Source organism: Mauremys reevesii, linkage group 2 (assembly GCF_016161935.1).
Source record: "Mauremys reevesii isolate NIE-2019 linkage group 2, ASM1616193v1, whole genome shotgun sequence".
NCBI classification, from domain to species: Eukaryota; Metazoa; Chordata; order Testudines; family Geoemydidae; genus Mauremys; species Mauremys reevesii.
This window is the reverse complement of record NC_052624.1, coordinates 97,317,255-97,332,763: the sequence shown is the minus strand read 5'-3', so window position 1 is coordinate 97,332,763 and position 15,509 is coordinate 97,317,255. Positions and strand designations below refer to the sequence as shown.

Genomic DNA, 15,509 nt, shown 5'->3' with positions numbered 1-15,509 from the left:
AATAGACCTACTATGGTGTACTAGAAGTGTGTTCAAGATCAGATTCATGTTATGTCTTTTTTTTTGGTTTGTTAGTTTGTTTCAATTCTAGTGGGATACATTTGCACTCATTAATGTAATACTTAATCAATGGGACAGATGTGTTAAATTATTAATGTTGATTTAGTTGTTCTTTTGCATGTTTTGAATAATAAAGCTCTCAAACAGATCTTCACACATTGGTTAAGTGAAGTAGTAAATCTTTTAATGAATAATCTGTAATTGGTGTTGAAGAAAGACATTGGTTTATTAACTACTGCATGGTATGTTTTCCTAGGTTTCTGTGCAAGCGCGAGAATAGTCGTGATGGGTCAGATTCCAATACATTATTCCAGTTTAGTAATACCTTACTCCCTGAGCTGTCTCTGACTTCAGTAGGGTTATTTGTAGAGAAAGATACTCTCCAATTAACAGAGATGGGACACTATAGAATCTCGTCTGAACTTTGGTGGTTACAATAAAATGCAATATGGATCTAAAAGACCCCTGGTTTTTATTTTTACAAAACCAAACCAAACTCTTTGGCCCTGCTCTTGTCAACATAAAGACAGTGGGGTTCTTAATATTAAGGTCTTATAGAATAGTACATAACTATCAGCTACTTAGTGTTTCTCCATTTTGCATATTTTTAAATTCCATTGAGATTTCCTATACTAAAACCTGATTCAGAAGTCTAATTGCTATTTGTCTGCTTATGCCAGCTGTGGCATTTCATTCAGGAACAGAAAATAAGTCTTTCCATTTCCTGTTCTGTGCTTTGCTTGGACAAGTTATTTTCTTAACAAATAAAGTTATAAAACCAGCACACGTGTGGATGTATACATCATCTGAGCAGATTCCTTTTAACAGAGCCATGCTCTCCACATATTCTCATACTCTGAATGGAGGGCTGCATAACAAGGGTGAAATCCTGACCCTATTGAAATCAATAGGATTTTGCCTTTGACTTGAATTTGCAACAGAAACAATATATTTGTAAATGATAGCACCTTTTGGCTAGGATAGTGACTTTTTGCTTCAGGAACTGCTCTCTGAAAGCAAGCTAAAATTACGGCCTCAGCAGGCACAAAAAGTATTTAACTTCAGAGGATACAAGCATAACCACTGGTGCACACACACATGCACACTTATGTACTAGTGAAATGGTCAAAAAGCCCAACATTATCAATAAAAATAGGTATCTAGCTTATGAATGAGGGTTGGTACCTTATGACTAGAACCAATATATCATGCTAAACCACAGAGAATTTTTTTTTTTTATTATTTATCTCTCAGCGTGAAGACTCAGAAGAAAAGTGTTTGCCATCTTCCTATGGGAATGCACAACTCTCTAAACTAAATGGGATAGAAGGGTCAGTTAGCCTCTATTTATCCCAAACTTTCACAATCTGAAGTCAGTGGCAGCTAAAATGATTTTTTGGGGGCTAACTAACAGCCATGGTGATCTACATTCAGACCACTACTATAGCTTCTTTTAGCATGCTTCCCATTTTCCCCAACCCTTTGGAAGCAGAAATCATGAGCACTGAAGCTGCAACACTGCAGAACTGCAAACTGCATTATGTTACAGGATATGGCTGGGGATTCTATTTGCATCCAGATGGAAAGGGCAGATGCAGTTAGCCCCTATATGATGACATGATTTGTATATTCCAGGGCATTATTTGTTCATTTGCTGCTATTAGCGACACAGAGCAAAGGATATTAAGGTGTGAATTCATGTGTAAAAGTGCCTCAGGTTTTGGACTATTGATTGAACACTGACTGTCTCTCTGTAATACAGTTGAGAGGGGATGAAAGATTAAGGATGATTGGGATTCAGACAGACTAGGTTCAATTCCTGCATCCTGCATTCCTGGGTCATGACCCTAGACAAGTCACTTAACCTTTCCAGGCCTCGACTCCACATCTTGAGGATGATCATACTTACACTTTAAATCAACAAAGCGTGGGATTAAGTCAGTTCTTTGGGGCAAGGACTGCCTGTTAGGATAGGTCTACCCAGGGGTGGCTCTAGGAATTTCGCCACCCCAAGCACGGCGGCACACCGCGGGGGGCGCTCTGGCGGTCACCGGTCCCGCGCCTCCGGTGGACCTCCCGCCGACATCCGGGAGGTCCACCGGAGCCGCGGGATCAGTGGACCCTCTGCAGGCATGCCTGCGGGAGGTCCACTGGCGCTGCATGCCGCCCTCCCGGCGACAGGCAGAGCGCCCCCCGCGGCACACCGCCCCAAGTACGCACTTGGCGCACTGGGGTCTGGAGCCGGCCCTGGGTCTACCCTGCAAAGGAAGACCCACCAGTAGTGAGTCTCAGAACCTGGCTCAAGTAAATCAGGTTCATGCTACAGCACTAAAAATAGTATTGTAGGTATGCCTGCCAGGCTCTGAGCATCAGCAAGGGGAATGGGTCTCAGAGCCCAGGCACCAGCTCAAGGGGGAACATCTACATTAATCTCTTTAGCCCTCATAGCACGAGTACAAGTAAGCTGACCTGGGCTCTGAGATTTTTTTTTTCTGTTGCAGTGTAGACGTACCCTTAGTATGCAGTTGTACAGTGTCTAGCCCAATGGCCCCAGATTTCTACATGCTAATGCAAAAAAAAAAGCAAGTCTATCCATAAACTAGGGACCACGCGTCCCTAAAAACTAAATAACTCCTTGTCTGCATTGTTTGTTTCAGAGTTTCTCACCATTTTACAAAAATGAAAAATGTTTTGTACCAGTCATTGTCCTTTTGAATTGAGGAAACTAACATAATTTAGAGGTCTACCACCCATGACCAGTCCTGCTAACTAGCCTTCGTCACAAAGATTCTAGCTATCTCGATGCTTCCTTACCTCCTATCTGCCAAAATCATAGTGCATGCACCTCTTTGACAATTTACCAAACTCATTTCCTGTGCAGACAACATAGTTCTTCCAACTTTTTGCCTTGAAAAGTGGGTCATCCTTGTAAATGGCCAGTCCCACAAACACCCATCCTCAAAAGGGAGACAGAGAGAATTCCACATGAGACCTGTAAGCTGGCTGGCAGTCTGATATCTACTCAAAAATCTTAAAATATGTGTGCAATCCTCCCTGAAAGGAAGATTGCATCCTCAGAAGTCAATTAGACTTCTTGAAAGCTCTCCCTGCTGTGCCAGGGTCTTGCAGACATTTCAGAACACTCGTACGTGACATTTCTATCAGCACTACTATATTCACACACAATGAGGCATGCTACAGATTAATTCACAGCCTTAACTTTGGATTTTCTGGCTTTTGTACGTTTGCTTTTGTTGCAAATCTAAACATAAAGTGCTTGTATTTAATGGATCTTGCTCTCAATTGTTTTGTTTCTCAAGATTCCCTTTAATGTAATGTTGGCTTATTAAGTTAATAGTTTCACTTCCGCACTGCTAGTGCCAATTGTTAAACAAGACTTGGCTGGAGCCCAAGGGGCTTTCCACATATGATGTGCAGTTGATTGTGTGATTTAGTTTAGCAATAAGAGACAACAAGGCAAGTGTTAGTGTGAGATAACATATGTTTTGTGAGCACTGTAAGGAAGGTGAAGCCCAGAGCTTTCAACATCTTTGGCTGTGTATTATCATATGCTAACACAAGCCTTAATATAGCTTACTGTGATTATGCAATAAATAAAATTGTTTCTCCTTATTTATTAAAGGTTGGATATTCTCTGGCTAATGAAAAGTTCAGCAACAAACTTCTGGGGGTGAGTATCTCCCTAGGCAAGGGGGAATTTGACAAACATTTATGCTCTGCATTTTTATCCCATATGCAACATTTTAATTCCTAATTTTCTTTTAACTGCACTTGGAATCTCACATAATTTTCCACACTGTCACATTTAAAACTTTGAAATGAACAATCCTATATGCATTAATGCCCAGAGATGAAAAATGTTAGTTTTCAATTCCAGCATAAAAAAAGTAAGTTTTTAAGTTATTTTTAATTATTTTGGACAATAGCTGATTTAAATTGGACTTGCTTTGGATTATCCAGACATATTTTAAACTGCTGTTGCTCAGAAATAAAATGCAACTTTGGAAGATGAACAGTTAAATTAGAAGACAAGATACAGTTCCCTCTACTTTCATGCACTTACTGAAGATTATTATACCGCAAGAAGGGCGTTCTATGATTCATTAACGATGAATAAGCAAGGAAATTATGACCATGCTTGTGTGTTTATAAGGTAAGCAAAATCTTATGCATTGTGGCATCCTATTAAGAATAAGTGACTGGAAAATAAGAATTCTGTTATGAGAAAATTTCAAGGTGTCAAAGTTTGTTTTCATTAAATATCAGAATGAAGTGAGAGCTTCCAAATTTTGAATGAGAAAATATAAGCACATACAACCCCAGAATGACCAATAGCCTATGGGTTAAGGCACTTAGCTAGATAGGAGAAACTTGGGTTCAAGTCTCTATCGGAAGCAGGCAGAGTAGGGAGTTAAACCTGACTCTACTACAGGGGTAGGCAACCTACGGCATGCGTGCCAAAGGCAGCACGCAAGCTGATTTTCAGTGGCACTCACACTGCCCAGGTCCTGGCCACCGGTCTGGGGGGGGGCTCCACATTTTAATTTAATTTTAAATGACACTTCTTAAACATTTAAAAAATCTTATTTACTTGACATACAACAATAGTTTAGTTATATATTATAGACTTATAGAAAGAGATTTTCTAAAAACGTTAAAATGTATGACCGGCATGTGAAACCTTAAATTAGAGTGAATAAATGAAGACTTGGCACACCACTTCTGAAAGGCTGCTGACCCCTGCTCTACCACATCCCACGTGAGAGTCCTAACCACCAGGCTAATGACTCCTGTGGAGTAGGGCTCTCTCTATTTATTCAAACTGATATACACCGCTACCTTGATATAACGCCACCCGATATAATACCAATTTGGATATAACGCGGTAAGGCAGTGCTCCAGGGGGGCGGGGCTGTGCACTCCGGTGGATCAAAGCAAGTTCAATATAACACGGTTTCACCTATAACGCGGTAAGATTTTTTGGCTCCCAAGGACAGCGTTATATCGAGGTAGAGGTGTATTTCCACAAAATGTTTCACTTTTACCAGAATTGGTATCTTCCAAAGTAAAAAATGCTTTGTCAAAAAAGTCCGTCAGCTCCAGTTAGAGTATTCTTCACTTATGTTTAAGTATATTTATATTTTCACACATGGAATCGAGGCTGCTCAGAGAAAGCAACTGTTTTCGGTCCATTCCCAGCCTTTTCAGGGACACCTGCAGCTGTGACTTAAATAGAAGCAATTCTCTTTGACTTCAGCAGGAGTTGCAATTGTTTATGTCAAGGATGAATTTATTCCACAGAATATTGAAATTGGTGCAAATTACAGTAATGTGCCATTTCCAGATCAGGTTACACTGCCATTTAAATCATTGCTAAACTTGGCCTAGGTGCCTATTCATAAAGCCATATACACTTTGAAACATCTGTCAAACATAGTAGAAGAGAACAAGAAACTAATCTGTATTGATTTATTTTCCACTGGAAAAACATTAGCTATGTCAAACAGCCGCAGGTGACCATAGTAACATTTTACAAAAGACATTGCTGATGTCTACAAGTTTTAGATTTTATGTAGTGCCTTGATCATTTATGTGAAACTACATCTCGTGGGGCTCACTGCTAACCTCCAATATGTACGCATACATTACAAAAGTTCTTAAGGAAAAAAAAATCTGCCACTGGGACTTCCCAAGAATGCATAGGAGCGATTTTAAGTAAAGAACACTACTATCAAGTGCACCTGCTTTTCAAACCTTGATTTTACATTTTGGGTCAGATTCTCTTATGCACAAAGAAACTCTCAGTCTGAGAGAGGTGGCAGAGGCAGGGATTCTGTCATGATCACAACTCTCAGGCTGTCCCAGTCATAGAGTAAGTTAGAACATCATAGGGGCTGTTCTAACTTATGAGAGCAGGCTATGATTACTATGGGACTACCTGTGATGGGGCATACAGGCCCCCGCACTAGCAATAAGGTGATTAATGAGGGCCCGTGGAACCAATTATCCCTGCCCCACTATACCTCCAGATGATGTCAGAAGTGGAGAAGACAGTTGAAAGGAGAAGACCCAGCTCAGTTGGGCTGCTGAGGGAGCAGATCTTGGTTTCAGCCAAGAGTCTGAAAGAGCTTGCTGCCGGAACGAACTTTCCAATGGATAGGATGACTGGATACGCCCAGGGAGACTGATCAAAAGACTGGTTACATGAAGACAAGTCCTGAGTAGAAGGGTGGGGTCCTGCTAAAGATGATTCAGATAACCCTGGGTTTGTGTTCATAGCATTCCTTATTTTTGTACTAATACTCTGGAAGGGGTAGGACTCAAGTCAGAAGGGCCAATGCACCATGGTACCTGTCCCCATGCGACTGGGTAAGAAGTTCCCTGTTAAGCTACAAAGGGGCACTGCCACTGAGCTCCACTTGAGAACTCTCCTCCAAACAGGCCCTCCGAAAGCAGATTATTCCCCATCTGAGCCCCTCGTTAATTGGGACTGGGAATCTTGCCCTTAGAGCCTGTGCCCTACTAGTGGGCATTTACCATGTTGCATTCTACTGAGATTGAATAGTCCATAGTATGCATGGGAAGTTGAAGTGCAACAATACAATGGAATCTTCTTTTAATAGACGGATATTCCAATTTCTACAGGAAGAATATATTTTTAATATCCCCATTCTACACATCATTGGCATAGACTCTGAAATAACTTAGTACTTCAGGAGTCCAGTTTCTTACCCCCTTAGTTCCAGCTATTTGGAAATCCTGATGCTCAGTACAGTACATTTTGTATGAACTCTTACGGCTGACACACCAATTCCCAGGAGATTTCTGGGTTGTATTTCCCGTGATTTTTAAAATGTACTCTCATTAAAAAAATGTGATTTATTTCTGAAGCACCATGCAAAATTATCATGGCTTGACCTGTACAATCTAGTATGATACATAAATCAGTGCATGAGACAATTCATTTTTATGAAAACAAAAGATGTTGAAATAGGGTTGAATGGCTGCTACTTGCCACAAAAGCTTTAATTTCTCTCCAATGATCCAAGTATCTTATGTACTTTTGGAGTATCTTCCATGGCCGAGATATCTTTGTTTTAAGTTAATTATGTCTAATCTGCTGCATAATTGACTGTATTTCTTTGACTGCTCTCGACCTGATTCTCCACTGCCTTGTGTGATATGTATCCATTCACAGATGTGCAAAGGGAATCAAAAGTGTGTTTTAAATGCTACCCACTAAGAATGTTTTTTGAACAGATATAAATGAATACACAACATATAAGGCAATGGGGAAAAGAGGATGAGATAAACAGACATGGTGTTCACTTTTCCTCTCTCAAGCCCTTCCTATTTTGGCTGTAGTAGGCATTCTCTGGAAGTAATGAATTGCAATTAATATGCCTTAACCTGTTGCCTAAAATCCATATATATTAATATAACCTTTCAAACTTTTACCAATTCAATTGCAATGATTGTTTTTTATTTTTTCCCCATTAGATCCTACAACCCTACAATATTTGCATGTTCGTTTACAAAACCAAACCTTCAGACTCTGATCTGCAGTCACACAGTGTTCTGGGGAGCTAAATTTATTTTACACAGAAGAAGTTTTACAAGTGACCTATGTCATTGTAATTTGGTGCTGTTGTCTTTACAGGTAATAAGCTGTGGCTGATGAGATGGGAGAAAACCCAGAGAAGCAGGTTTCCCTATAGGAGATTATAACCATAATCAGCAACCTGCAGAAAAATCACCCACAGAGAGCTTCTAATGAGAAGCATTAAAGACAGAAAACATGCAGCAACCAAAACCTTTTCAAATGCAAATATGAAAGCACATGGATGAGCTGAAAACCACAAACAGAAACACTACAGAGCAAGCACTGCTGAAGCTGGCATTGCATGTCAACCTTTTGAAGTGACCAAGGGTTTTTGTTTGCTTGCTTAAAAAAAAAAAAAAAAGACAGACAGACCTAAAAGCTCTAATTGACTAACTCCTTGGAGACTTAACATGATGCAAAAACAGACATCACAGGAAATTAGGGTGACCAAACAGCAAGTGTGAAAAATCGGGATGGGGTGGGGGGTAATAGGAACTTATATAAGAAAAAAGACCCCAAAATCAGGACTATCCCTATAAAATTGGGACATCTGGTCACCCTACAGGAAATAAAATAGACATATGGCTAAGACATCTAGACAGACCACCTCTGAACAGCTCACACTAAGGCCATCTCCTCCTCAGCTTCATGTAGAGAACTACCCTGGAAAAGTACTGTGATAAGATACTTCTTCTACACAGCAGTTACCATTACCAAAGTGACCTTCTGTGTCCTTTGCTGGAGAAGCTGGGGGAATAGAGGTCGCCACATACACATTTTCTGAGACTTCCCTCAGATTCAAACATTCTGGACACACATGACCAATAGCCTGCACATAACCCTATCCATATAGTTAACTGAAACAAATTTAGTAAATGCGGGGAAATACCCTGCTATCTGGGTACTTGTCTGGTTCCCATGGTCATAATATCTGATCATCTCATAGATATTAATAATTAAACCTTACAAAAACTGTTATCTGATTACCGTCCTTTTACAGTTAAGTGAAGGAAGTTAAGCGCTTAAGTGACTAGCCCAATGTCACACACCTGATATGAATCATTTACATTTCAACTAAAAATTTTTAAAAATAAAATAAAAAATCATAAAGTTCAAATGTTTTATTACAAAAGTTTTTCAGGATTTTTTGGATTTTTTTAAAAACCAAAACAATTCTGTAAATTTGATACAAATTTGCAACATTTTTCAACTGACTCAAATCATTTTTCAGTGAAAAAAATTTGGCTGTAAAATTTCACTCTGCTCTAACAAGAACACCTTCATCTCCACCTTCAAAGGCACAGGAGCACATTACGTTACAGGTACAAATAGCAGCATTCACTACGGGATTTCCTTAGGTCTTCTAGAGCCCCAAGCAAACTTAGTTTACTATGACTTTCCTGGAATTACCCCAAAATGTTCTTTCTATTTCTCCTCTTGGAAACCAATATGGCACTGAGGAGTCTGAAAAGTCATGAGATATATACAGGCACAGACCTCAGAGGTGCAAATCTATACCTCTGGGGATCATAATCTGTTAACTGAAATTATTTACATACTGTAATTGAAAATCTCTTGTATGTTGACACAATAGATTCCATTAAGCCTCCTGAAACTGCATTTTTAGCAAATCTAATTATTGCCAGAATATGGGTTGAATGAATCTGGCAAGGGTCTAAGATGATCTTAGGTAAATAAGGCTATAAGGAAAACAGCAAACAAACAGCACTGAAGTGGCTATTAACATCTTAATCATGGAGTTTGTAATTTAGTAACTGCTTGCTGTCTCAGCAGCATAGGTGAATTATTAATCACACTAATACGCAGCTCAGACAATACTGAAAATGCAGTTTCAAGTAGCTGGGTTCCAAAACCAGGAAACGGAGGACAAAATTAAAGCTTTGATAATAAATGCCTAGCTCAAATGGAGAGAGATAGGTGGTATAGTATATGACAGGAAGAAATAAGTAAGATTAAAAGGAAAAGTATGTAAAACTGGCCAGACCACCATTTTAACGCATGATGATGGGTGTGGGCAACACAGAAGAAACATGAGCAAATTATCTATTCCTCAGAAATGTAAATATTGAGATGGATAAGTGGTGTGAGCAAGAAATACCACATGAGGAACGTGTATGTTAGAGGCATGCTCAAACTAGCATCCATAAACAAAAAAAATGAGGGAGGGTAGGCTCTGATGGTTAGCTCATGTAAAGTATAGTCCTGAGAACTTTGTGGTTAAGAGTTTGACAGATGAAGACTGAAGGAAAAAGACAAGCCGATTCAAGAAGTGGTGGTGTGATTAGCATGTGATGAGATAGAGGATATGGTATTGAACATGGAGGAAGGTAGAGGACTTATAGAGCATACCTCCATGCAAGAAAGGACACAAATATGCAGCTGAGCCAGACAAGGAGTATGATAACGTAATGATGATACAGTAAACATTTTCCACAGCTACAAAAGACTGCATGCATCTTTTTAACTCCAAGTGCACTGGATAATTTATGAAGGGATTCATTTTATCTGGAAAGCCACGTACACAACCAAAGATCATTCAGTAATAGTCATATTTTCTTTCTAGCCAGCTCAGAGCCTATTTGACCAAGCGTCATTTGACCAGTTAGAAATAATCTGCTTTAGCACTACAAACCGCCTGGAATCTCAAATATTTCATTCTCTTACGCAAAAGATCTGATGATGATGATCAATGAGATCATTAAATTATGTAAAAACTATATGAACAGCACTCAGTCTTCTTCTAGATATTGATATTTTGATTAGAAAATGCTATTGGCTAGGACATTATTAAAGGGATTTTTATAGGTGATAAAATGTGAGGTGTTTGTTGGCTACAAACTTAGAAACATAGGAATTTACAAACTATAATTCCAGTCAGACCAGAAGCCCATCTAGTTCTACGTCCTGTCTCAAAGAGTGACTATTATCAAAAGGTTCTGAATAAGGTCCAAGGAATGCATTACTGGACAATTATGGAGTTTCTTGCCCATAGGAGATATTTCTTCCCAATCTTTACCAGTTAGCGGCTGGTTTATGCCCTTCAGTAGGATGATTTATGTCCTATTATATAGTTTCCATAAGTTTTGGCAAGACAAAATGTATTGCTCAATTCACCATTATAGGTGGTGAGGTCAATTTAGGTCAATTTAGTACTGACAACAATGGAGTTACACTGGCTCATAGTATAAGAAGTTAGAGAATTTCTGCAGCTTTCCAGCTTCCTTTTTTTACATCACCTTCTGTGGAGCAGAATGCCAGTGTTATGTCAGTTTTCTCAAGTTCTCCTGGATAGCACAATTTTAATTATGTGAGAAATTTTTACAATGACATCTGTCACCATAGTTCAAGACTTATCTTTGCCAAGTGCTTAAGAATCAGTTTAATCATAAAAGCAGGTTATCAAAGGTTATGTAGTTTATGGAGATATTTGTGAATACATATGAGCTGATGTCTGTTGTCACTCTAAGGAGTGCATATTGGGCAAGGCAAATGTTATTCAAAGAGTTCTAATTATTTTTGGTAACCAGGGCCGGCTCCAGGCACCAATGTAGGAAGCTGGTGCTTGGGGCAGCCAATTCAAAGGGGCGGTACTCCGTCTGGTATCAGGGCGGCACGTCCAGGTCTTCGGTGGGAATTCGGCGGTGGGTCCCTCATTCCCTTTCTTCTTCTTTGAGCTGCTGCTGAATTGCCACTGAAGAGGAAGAGAGGGAGGATCCGCCGCTGAATTGCCACCGAAGAGGAAGGAGAGGGCATACCCGCCGCCAAATTGCCGTCGAAGAAACGGCACAATTGAACTGCTGCTGAATTGCTGCTGCCTTTTTTTTTTTTTTTTTTTTTGCTGCTTGGGGCAGCAGAAAAGCTGGAGCTGGCCCTGTTGGTAACCTATAAAATGAATATGACAGATGTGTGATCACAGAAGAATAGAAACTTACAAGACTATTATATTGAGCTGTGCCAGACACAATGGGCACATGAGTTAGTCATAGATCATTTTATCAATAAATATTATATGCATCTTCATGTTCCTGGCTTGCTGTGTAGGTTTCTTATGCAATCTGAAATCAGTGGGGAGTGGTAATTAATACAAATTGCCAATGTCGGTTATGCAGATACCCAGCTATTGAAGCTTTGCTCCCTAGAGGAAAGAGCATTGTTGACCTATCTGGCTCAAGACAGATCTACATGTAGAACAAAATATTGACAAACTTGCATATGGATCTACCAAGATCCCATGTGAACAGTCAGTAATATCTGGTAAATTGAGCATGCATCTAGACTGTAGGGTTTTATTATATGTTTTCTTTGTGATGCTTTTGTCCTAAATGAATGTACCCTGCTTTGTGAAAGCTGGATGCTCACTGGTAAATGCTGTCATAGCCCACTGGGAAACAGCAGAAGTGCAGGTGCTGAATTAAAGTCAGACCTGCTCCGATAAGCATAATGAATGGGAAAGGGACTGTAACCCTGTGCAGGAGGGTTACTGTGGTCTGAAGGGAGAGCTTAAAACTTCTGTACCAAAGAAAATGGCTGAGAACATAAGAATGACCATGCTGGGTCAGACCAAAGGTCCATCTAGCCCAGTATCCTATCTTCCAACAGTGGCCAATGTCAGGTGCCCCAAAGGGAATTAACAGAACAGGTAATAATCAAGTGATCCATTCCTTGTCACCCATTCCAAACTTCTGGCAAACAGAGGTTAGGGACACCATCCCTGCCCATCCTAGCTAATAGCAATTGATAGACCTATCCTCCATGAACTTATCTAGTTCTTTTTTGAACCCTGTTGTAATCTTGGCCTTCACAACATCCTCTGGCAAGGAGTTCCACAAGTTGACTGTGTGTTGTGTGAAAAAATTCCTCCTTTTGTTTGTTTTAAACCTGATGCCTATTAATTTCATTTGGTAACCCCTAGTTCTTGTGTTACAAGAACTAGTAAATACTTCCTTATTTACTTTCTCTACACCAGTCATGATTTTATAGACCTCTATCATATCCCCCGAGTCGTCTCTTTTCCAAGCTGAAAAGTCCCAGTCTTATTAATCTCTCCTCATACGAAAGCCGTTCCATGCCTCTAATAATTTTTGTTGCCCTTTTCTAAACCTTTTCCAATTCAAATACATCTTTTTTTAATACGGGTTGACCAAATCTGCACGTAGTATTCAAGATATGGGCATACCATGGATTTATATAGAGGGAATATGATATTTTCTGTCTTATTATCTATCACTTTCTTTATGATTTCCAACATTCTGTTTGGTTTTTTGACTGCCACTGCACATTGAGTGGATGTTTTCAGAGAACTATCCAAAATGACTCCAAGATCTCTTTCTTGAGTGGTAACAGCCAATTTAGACCCCATCATTTTATGTGTCTAATTGGGACTATGTTTTCCAACGTGAATTACTTTGCACTGATCAACATTGAACTTCATCTTCCATTTTGTTGCCCAGTCACCCAGTTTTGAGAGATCCTTTTGTAGCTCTTCGCAGTCTGCCTGGGACTTAACTATCTTGAGTAGTTTTGTATCATCTGCAAATTTTGCCACCTCACTGCTTACCCCTTTTTCCAGATCCTTTATGAATATGTTCAATAGGACTGGGCCCAGTACTGACCCCTGGTGGGCACCACTATTTACCTCTCTCCATTCTTACCCTTTGTTTCCTATCTTTTAATCAGTTACCAATCCATGAGAGGGCCGTCTCTCTTATCCCATGACAGCTTCCTTTGCTTAAGAGCCTTTGGTGAGAAACCTTATCAGAGGCTTTCTGAAAATCTAAATACACTATATCCACTGGATCCCCCTTGTCCACATGCCTGTTGACCCCCTCAAAGAATTCTAGTAGATTAGTGGGCATGATTTCCCTTTACAATAACCATGATGACTCTTCCCCAACAAATTATGTTCATCTATGTGTCTGACAATTTTGTTCTTTACCATAGTTTCAACCAGTCTGCCTGGTACTGAAGTCAGGCCTACCACCCTGTAATTACTCAGGTTACCTCTGGAGCCCTTTTTAAAAATTAGCATCACATTAGCTATCCTCCAGTCATTGTTACAGAAGCTGATTTAAAGGATAGGTTATAGATGACAGTTAGTAGTCCTGCAATTTCACATTTGAGCTTCTTGAGAACTCGTGGATGAATACCATCTGGTCCTGGTGACTTATTACTGTTTAGTTTATCAATTTGTTCCAAAACCTCCTCTAATGACACCTCAATCTGGGACAGTTCCTCAGATTTGTCACCTAAAAAGAATGGCTCAGGTTTGGGAATCTCTCTCGCATCCTTAACCATGAAGACTGATTAAAATAATTCATTTAGTTTCTCCGCAATGGCCTTATCGTTCTTGAGTGCTCCTTTAGCATCTCAATCATCCAGTGGTTCCACTGGTTATTTAGCAGGCTTCCTGCTTCTGATGCTTAATTTTTTTTTTTTTTTGCTATTTCTTTTTGAGTCTTTAACTAGCTGTTCTTCAAATTCTTGTTTTGGCCTTCCTAATTATATTTTTACACTTCACTTGCCAGAATTTATGCTCCTTTCTATTTTCCTCACTGGGATTTAACATCCAGTTTTTAAAAGATTAAAAGATGCCTTTTTGCCTCTCACTGCTTCTCTTACTTTGTTGTTTAGCCATGCTGCCTCTTTTTTGGTTTTCTTACTATGATTTTTTTTTATTTGGGGTTTCCATGCAACTTGCAGGGATTTTACTTTTGGTGCTGTACCTTTTAATTTCTGTTTAACTAACCTCCTCATTTTTGTGTAGTTCCCCTTTCTGAAATTAAATGCTACTGTATTGGGCCACTGTGGTGTTTTCCCCACCACAAGGATGTTAAATTTAATTATATTATGGTCACTATTACCAAGTGGTCCAGGCTTGGTAATAGTGGTAAAACTCTCCTCCTTACTAGGACAGAGAATCTCCATTAGTAGATACTCCCCTAAGGGATGTCTCTGTCCAAACCACATGCTCCTCTGCACCTGTCAGCTTTCCCCCAGCCCTTTAATTTAAAAACTGCTCTACACCTGAGACCCAAGGGCTCAGCAACTGAATAGCAGGCAGTCTTGCCTAATGACTGGAACAAGAGTCCAGCCTATCAATTAGAGCTGAACCCAGACAAGGCAGGCCTGAGAAAGAAGCCAATAGTAGGAACCGGGAATCAGAACCCAAAGCCTAAGCCCAGGGTTAACCAGAGTTGCAGTCAGAAAGCAAAGCCTGGGGTCTGACCTGGGAGTCAGAAAGGAGCTGGTGGCTAGAGCAGGAGTGAGTACACACTGGGGCAAGGCTAGAAACAGGAGAGGCAGGGACAGGACCAAGCACAGCTGCATGTTAGGAATGCACTGAGAAGCCAGCAACTCCCACAACAAATCGGATGGCACAATCAGACAACTTCTATCAGGACCAGCTGGGATCATTAGTTTGCCAGGAGACAGACTTTCAGGCTGGCTCCTGACATAAGGGTGTACATTTGAAAAGGCCACAAAGTGGGCAGAAGTGCAGTTAACACCAGAACTTTGACAATGAATACTTGCAAAATCAATACAATAATAAAGGTAGCGTTTTTAAATCAACCTTAGGGTATGGCTACACTTGAGAGTTGCAGCGCTGGTGGAGGCTTTCCAGCGCTGCAATTAGTAACTGTCCACACCTGCAGGGCACATCCAGCGCTGCAACTCCCTGGCTGCAGTGCTGGCCGTACACCTGGGTCTGCTTGGGGTATAAGCATTGCAGCGCTGGTGCTGCAGCGCTGGTCGTAAAGTGTGGCCACACACCAGCGCTGTTATTGGCCTCCAGGGTATTAGGAGA

General features: G+C 40.2%; 1 protein-coding gene and 1 long non-coding RNA gene across 2 annotated transcripts in view; one reads left to right on the top strand and one right to left on the bottom strand.

Moving 5' to 3' along the window:
• Window positions 1-8,727, top strand: part of LOC120397722 — a 45,152-nt gene extending 36,425 nt beyond the window's left edge. The window contains exons 3-4 of the long non-coding RNA XR_005593959.1: window positions 3,704-3,751; window positions 7,742-8,727. This is a non-coding gene — a long non-coding RNA (uncharacterized LOC120397722). The remainder of the gene's footprint in view (window positions 1-3,703; window positions 3,752-7,741) is intronic.
• Window positions 1-15,509, bottom strand: part of CNTNAP2 (contactin associated protein 2) — a 1,620,276-nt gene that overhangs the window by 1,396,299 nt on the left and 208,468 nt on the right. The gene's annotated exons all lie outside the window — the stretch shown is intronic.